Source organism: Clinocottus analis, unplaced genomic scaffold (genome assembly GCF_023055335.1).
Source record: "Clinocottus analis isolate CAN_PGR_092001 unplaced genomic scaffold, fCliAna1.0.p SCAF_29, whole genome shotgun sequence".
Classification (NCBI taxonomy): domain Eukaryota; kingdom Metazoa; phylum Chordata; class Actinopteri; order Perciformes; family Cottidae; genus Clinocottus; species Clinocottus analis.
In genome coordinates, this window is record NW_027176031.1 from 2,681,635 (window position 1) to 2,690,000 (window position 8,366).

Here is an 8,366-nt window from a genome sequence, read left to right on the forward strand (position 1 = left end):
CCTAACTATAAGCTCTGTCAAAGAGGAACGTTTTAAATCTACTCTTAAATGAAGTGACCGTGTCTGTCCCCCGGACTGAAAGTGGAAGCTTATTCCACAGAAGAGGAGCTCGATAACTGAAGGCACTAGCCCCCAACTTATTTTTTAAGACTCTGAGAACCACAAGTAACCCTGAATTCAATGAACGTAACTCTCTAGTGGGGTAGTATGGCACTATAAGCTCTTTAAGATATAATGGTGCATTACCAGTTAAGGCTTTATAGGTGACGAGAAGGATTTTAAATATAATTCTAAATCTTACAGGAAGCCAGTGAAGAGCGGCTGATACAGGAGTAATGTGATCTCTCTTTCTAGTCCTCGTTAGTACACGAGCTGCAGCATTTTGTATCAACTGGAGCGACCCAGGGCCGTACCAGAGCAGTCTGATAATAAGGAGTTACAGTAATCTAGTCTATATGTATATATGTATGTAAGAAGACATTTAAGTCAGTAGTGGTCTAGATTAACCTGCGGTATGCAGTGCGGGGCTGATCAGAGTGTCTTTCTGTATTTTCAGTGTTGTCAGTAAACTATTCTTCAAAACCTATGCACGTCTGGATCTCTTGTGTCCAAGTGTGCAACACACCTTTGAATACCTATTAAAGCTGATCTGCAAATTTTCATACAACAGAAAGCATATCTCCCCTCTCTCTCTCTCTCTCTCTCTCTCACACACACACACACACACACACACACACACACACTCACACTCACACACACACACACACACAAAAATTAGATTACGTGTGCTACTGATTGAACTCAGGGAAAATTAAAACATTCTCGCCAATGTGCAGTATCTGCCTTCCAGGACTCCACACCTGCCTGAAGTTCACAGAAATACAACAAGATCACATAGAATAAACATTTCTTGAAAGCATTGTTTACAAATGGGAAATGCAGTCAGAGGCTATAAAGGTGCTGCACATCATCTCTTTACGTAGCCATGAGTGCACGTTATGCTGCCCACATATTTTGTCAAAGCGGGTCATTTTTGACCCCTCAGACAAGTGGTATACAGAAAGTTAAGACAACGCACATCCTAATTTAGGAATAAATACTATTTAATTGAATAACTACTTCGAGCAACATTTGTGTTGGTAGTGTAGACTATTTTTTGTAATATATATATATATATATATATATATATATATATATATATATATATATATATATATATATATATATAAATATCTATGTGAGTCCTGCTTTTCAACTTATTTAATGGTAATTCTATGGTAATACAATCGTAGCAAATATGTGTGCAGTCTTATTCAATGGTTTCAGACTTTTATAGTATACCTGGGAAAGACCTAGGAGGTTAAGCAGGCTTGTACTTCTAACACAGTATCTTTCTTGATGCTACCGCAGAGGTTGTCCATGTGTATATAAATATATACGAATTTAAGAAGCTCCTGTTAACAGTTTCCCCTCGCACAATGACACCAGCAGTCTCGGGATTCAGGTTCTCAATAGTTTTTATTGACTGTAAACTCATCTGATTGTCTGTACTGTGTCTCCAGCTCTCTCCTACCGTCTTGCCGACGGTGACTCTGGCCTTCGTCTCTCCTACCACTTATAATTAGTCCCAGCTAAGGCTAACAAGGGGTGCATCCCAAATCTCTAAATTGCATCCCCGTTGCGTCCCTTCCTTGGGTCTTAGTCCCACCCACCATTGATGCACGGAGAGACGCAAGGAAACCAAGCGAGGAGAGAAGACGCGAGGAAACATGTTTTAAGAGACATGAGACGTCCTTTCCTCTGAAGCGTCACGCGTGAAGCGACGTTGGTTTCTGATGACTGCAGCCGACTGATCACAGCTGTATCAGATGTCAGTCAGCGGAGTTGTTTTCTGGTCCGGACTGTTTTTTATTTCAATAAAAATGCACTTAAAATATTGATACAAATTGTTGCATGTTTTCAGTTGATTTAATGGTTTTAAACTACAACTTATATAAATAAGACACAGTTATCATCAGTGTCAGAGTGGAGATGTTTTCTCTGTAGTCTGTTACCTGTTAAACAAACTGCATTGAGTATTTATATACTGTGTTGTGTTCAGGGTCCTGCTTATATGCAGGATCGATTACCAGCGGAACGCGTCTTATTTATTAATTATTTATGTTCGTATGTTTTGAAATTCTAATTGTGACATTATAAAATAACCATATATGTTTCCTCTCTCCAGCTCTCTGATTTTAATTACATACATGATAAAAGTTACTGAGCGAAAAAACAGATCATATCTTTGAAGAAAATAGTTTGTAGTCCTTTTTTTGTTCAGAAAGACAATGAATGAACACATATTTGAACCAGGTGGTGAATAAGAAAACAATAAAATATATAACGTTTTGTTTGTGACCGTTTTCACTCTGGTATGAAGACGATCAGTCCGCTCAGCTGCAGCGTCCAATAAAATAACAGAGGAACAGTCAGGGGGCGTGTCCAGCGTTAAAACATTTCCTGGAAGTCCGCTCTCGGGGCTCCTCGATCATGACTCCTCCGATTTCCCTCCTCGCTCCTCCATCCTCGCTCCTCCGAGCCGAATAAGAGCTTTGGGACGGCCTTCAATATGGCGGCGCAGAACCACTTCCGGTTCAGTCGAGGATCGAGGAAACGGCAATTTAGAGACTTGGGATGCACCAAAGGCCTCTTCCCGACACCGTTCCCTGAACCACTTTTCCCCACTTCCCTCCGCAGCTGAGCCCAACCATGCTCTCCCCACTACAGGCCCGAGGTGGGTAATCGGGAGAATCGGAGAGTACCCGGTGGGCCGCTTCACTTCTGGGCCGGTCGAAAATTTTATTTGTTGACATTTGTGAAGTTAGTCAATTTACTTTTAAAGTGGGCTACACACGTTCCACATTCTGACACCGCAGCCTCTGCATGGGTTGTACTATGCGAGGAAGTTCACCCCTCCCAAATAGAGTTGGTTCGGTCCATTATGAAAAGAACCAACTCTATTTGGGAGGGGAGAACTTCTTTGCGTGGTACACTGGTTGTACCACGAGTTGGTTCGGTCCGTAGCCGTCTTTTCCAAAAAGTTTTCTCAGATAGACTGCCGATAGCTAGGCCAGCCCGACCGCAATGATACACAGTAGGGAGGATGGACGAGAGGAAGAGAGCAGAAGGGGCTGAAAAAGCCAGGTTGAAAAAAAAAAATTGGCTAACGTACACGGAGATAAAACAAAGTCATTAATACATACATGGAGAAAGGCCTGTACTTTTCGGTAAATGGTTACGGTTTGCCGTTAACAGGTTACGCTGCACATGCGCGACTCCCCGATTTTTTATTTTTTAATTACTTTTATTAATCCTGTTGGGGAAATTCTTCTCTGCATTTCACCCATCCTTGATTAAGGAGCAGTGGGCTGCCCTGTGAGGCGCCCGGGGAGCAGTGAGGGGTTAAGTGTCGTGCTCAGAGACACTTCGACGTGTGAACTGTGGGGGGACTGGGGATCGAACCAGCTACCTTGGGATAACGGGACGACCACTCATCCCCCTGAGCTACAGCCGCCCCTTTTTGGCGTTTTGCCAAAAGCCAACCTCCGTGAAGTCTCAATCAGGTGTCTTTTCTGCTGTTCCGTCTCTCAAAACTGGAAAAAGACCTAATCTCAACATGGAAAGTGAACTGAGAGCATCCGTATCAAGTCTATAACCACGTTTTAAAAAAATGTGCAAAGGAAAGCAGCTCACTGCAGTCACTAATACAACCTGATGCTCACATATCTGCAATCCTTCTGTTTTGTTTTGCAATTCGCTTTTAGTTTTCCAAAATGAGCTATTTAGTAGTAACTACATAATATTTATTTGTCCTGTCTGTTAATTGCGTATGGATGTGCACTGCCTCGGAAGTAGTGATTACAATTTATTTATTTATGCTTTTGTTAATTAAGTGTGGCTTCAGCCGCATGGGGTCATAGACCCCATGCTGCAAGCACACTTCATGTTCTCCTGCGGGCTTATTAGTTGGAATGCTGCAAGCATTCCAACTATTGTTCTTCAAATCTTTATTAAACTGTTTCTTCTATTTCTTCCATCCGTATTTTGGACCGTAACTAGTCCTTCATATTTCCAGTTACAGAAAAAAGTTCAATTATTCAAATATTCAGCTACTTAAGGAGACGATGGCTATGACTTTTCATATTTCTGACTTTTCAAATTTCCAAATTATTAAGCTTTTTATGATTTTTTTTATAATGGGACCCAATGGGGAAATCTTCAAATCATCTTCAACTGCAAACGTTTACAGTTTCTTCATACATTGAGCTTGAGACAATATTTAAAATTTCATATGTTGACAAAACCTTCAGCTGAACTGTAACTTTTTTCAGCAGGTATTTTGCCTTATTTATAATTATTTGCTATTTATTTATATATTCATCTATTCCACTATTTTCAGCTATATTAATATATTCAGCTGTTTTCACATATACACTGCTATTCTTTCATTTTCAAATATATTTAGCTATATTTAGCTAATTTAAGCTATATTCCACTATGTTCAGCTATTTCTTTCAAATATTTCAGCTATAAGCTTCAGCTTTTTGCATTCCAACGCATTTTCTGCAGGAAATGCTCTTTCTAGTTATTAGTTGGAATGCTGCAAGCATTCCAACTATTGTTCTTCAAATCTTTATTAAAGTTTTTATTATTATTATTCTATTTCTTCCATCCGTATTTTGGACCTCTTAAACTCTTTCATATTTTCAGCTACAGAAAAAAGTTCAATTATTAAAATATTCAGTTACCTAAGGACACGATGGCTAAGACCTTTCATATTTCTGACTTTTTAAATCTTTGAATTATTAAGCTTTTTATGATGTTTTTTATAATGGGACCCAATAGTGAAATCTTCAAATCATCTTCAACTTCAAACGTTTACAGTTTCTTCATACGTTGAGCTTGAGACAATATTTAAAATTCCACATGTTGACAAAACCTTCAGCTATTAATCTACGCTTTTTCATTTTTCATATTTTCTCAAATTTTAAAATTATTCAGCTTTTTATCAAAAAAAAAGAATGGTTTCCAATGAAGAACATCTTCAAATCCGCTTTCAACTCTTCAACTTCAAAAGGTAAAGGCTCTGTCATGCCTTCAACTAGAGACACCATTCCACCTTTAAAATGTTGACAAAACGTTTAGCTGTTATTGTATTACTCATCTTTTTGATATCTCCTATAGTGTTTTAATTGTCTGCGTTTTCGTTTTATGTTTTTTCCGCACCTTTTCTGCCTTTCTCATTATTGTGTGTTGGGCAGCTCAGAGCGGTGACGTCATACTCAAGAGCGAGAGCACTTGGCGATACACATATTTTAAACTTGCTCTCTACTCCAAACCGTATACTCTTTGGACATAATTTATAGCTCAAAACGTGGGAAATCTTGTCCTCTGCCGTAAACTGCGGTCGATAGGAATCCAACAGATAAGACGTGTTGAAGTCCAACTGAATAGGAGAGCAGGTCCGTCCCCAGCAGCAGCCCTTTGGTCTGTGCATCTGCAGGCAGCAGGCACGTAAGCGGCCGCACACGCGAACGGGTCGCGCACATGAATGGCCGTGCTCGCGCGTGAACGGCAGCACACGTAAACGCCCACTAACGTGAAACGGCCGCGCGTGTAAACGCTCGCCAACGGGTGCGCCCGCGCCTCAACGGCCGCACGCGTGAATGGCCGTGCCGATAAGAATCCAACAGATTCAGATGTCTTGAAATCGGACTGAATGCGAGAGCAAGTCCACCTCGCTCTGCCATACGCCGCCATGTTAAATCTCCCTCCAAAGCCACGTCTCCCCTGAAGCTCGTACCTGATTTGTAAATCGCCCGTACAGACACATGTTTTATCGTGCAGACTCGCCAGTCACAGCATCTGTTTATCAGGTCTTCCTAACGCTCCATATGCGATATCGAAGCAATAGTGGCTTTTAAAGTACCATTTTTTAAAAATAGTTTGAAAGGAGTTCCACAGCATTTAGGTCTATTAAGCTCAGCGTAAGGAAGTCCCTTTGAAGTCATCACTACGGCAACCTTTGATCTAGCAACCCACAGGTGTTCTCGTTCGGGCAGTTTAACAGACACTTACACACGCACACACAACACAGATGACTTCTGTCTCTCTGTCTGTTTGTCTCAGACACACAGACACACATACACACACACAAACAAACAAACAAACACATACACACACACAAACAGACACACACACACACAAACAGACACACACACACACAAACAGACACACACAAAGATGTCTACGTGTGTGTTATATTGTGTAGTTGTCAACACTGTGATCATTAATAAGGTGGTATGATATTTCATATACGTTTGCGTGTGTTCAGGACATTCAGTAGTTTATTTCCTTAAATCCACAGTCCAGTCTGCCTCTAATCAGTCTGCTGGCTGTCACTTGGTCACCATGACGACGGCAGCACACAGGTGCTTCATATCAGCCAATCAGTTTAACACACAAACCAACTCAAGTGTTTTGGAGGAGAGACGGGCGTCATAAAAAAAAGCTATATATTGCGATGTCTTACGGCAGTAGTAGCCACACTTTCAAAATTTCTTGCGAAATTTTCTAGTATTACATATTGTTTAGCTAACACTTTTAACCAAAGTAACTTACATTTTTGCTCTATACACCGTAGACACATGAACAGGGAGCAATTTAGTGTTAAGTGTCTTGCTCAAGGACACATCGACATGGATTCGCAGAGCCGTTTGAAAGACTGGAACGCTAACCACTGATCCACAGTCGCTGATAGAACTGAATGCCGCCACAAAGCCTCTGCTGTTACGAAGCCCCTAGTAGTGACACCATGATAGTGATGCTAGAGACCTGTCAATCCTAAGGTTGCCCTGCGTTATGATCTGTTTGACTCTAAATGGACTCTAAATGAACATTATGCTGTTTTAAAGACTTGAAACTATAGATTGAGACATAAACTCAGACTGAGGCAATGAATGAAGAGAGAAATAGAGTTAACCTATTAACAGGTTAACCAGGATAACTAAGGGCTTTGACAGACAAAGCAGTAAAAGCAAAGCAAGAAAACAACAGACAAATCCAGACAAACTAAAATATGAGTAAAATCCTGATACAGTACAATATACTGTATGAAACCTAAAACTAATCATTACAATAAAAATGGACTAAATAAATACATCTAAAAATTATATTATATTACAATTATATCATATTAAAATTATATGAATAATAAAATAAAGCATTAAAGCGTGAACATCACATAAAAAACAGTCTGTAATTTTTTTTTTCTTAAGCCATGACGGGGAACGTGAAACTTTTTATTACAATGCTGTTCCTGTGTGTTTATGTGAAGACACAAGATGTTTGAATTAAGCCATTCTAATAAGCACCACTTCACTGTTGAAGAATTATGCATTTCTACAGTGTCATAATGATTCCTTTTGATGCTTTAGAAATAACAAATCTGTTTAATAAGAAGGTGATTTCATCGAGTCAGCCAGTGAGCCAAGGTTGAGCTATAACGTTGTAATCTAAAACATTCACAAATGACATTAACATAGATATTATGTTTGTTCTGCTAAAAACTGTGTTTGATCCTGCTGTGGGCTTAAACAATTTTTGTTCTTTCCCTTTGCTCGTTCTTGGTAATCTTCCAGATTCGTCTTGTCCTGCTGCAGAGTTTAGGACCTCTGACATCAGATGTATTAAACGGAAAGTGGACTCAGCAGTATCTGCTTTGGTACCTCAAACTCATGCTGTGTGTTTTATTGGACATAGATGCAATTGTGTGTGTGCGTGTGTGTTTGTGTGTGTGTGTTTGTGTGTGTGTGTGTGTACGTGTGTGTGCGCGCACTACCTACAGTTGGCCACATGGTGTGTAATCAGCACCCTGTACCTCAGCGTGGGGTCACAGGTCAGGGATTGAAGCGTTAAACTGCTTGGCGCTCCCACCATCCCAACAAACACAACTGACACAACTAGTGGATTAAGACCTAGCAGACAGACTCATACTTCCACTCCGTTTGTGTTGTTCTTACCACCAGATATGTACTGTGTGTCCCATGTACACAGAGGGAGTTTGTACAGTTGGTCCAGTGGTTCTGGGCACAGTACAGTTTTAGGTCTGTGAACATTTAGTGGCCGAGCTGCTTTGGACGTATTGTCTCGTTGCCTGACTTCAGCCTTAATGATGGCACAAAGAATCACACTTATAAGTTGAAGAAGTGCTTCTCTGTACTCTACTATATATTCATGAAGTAAATGTGTATTGTGGGCAGAAAGGCAAGTTGAGCATGGTTTTGAAGTAAGCCTGGCTTCAAAGTCATTTGAGTTATCACTGT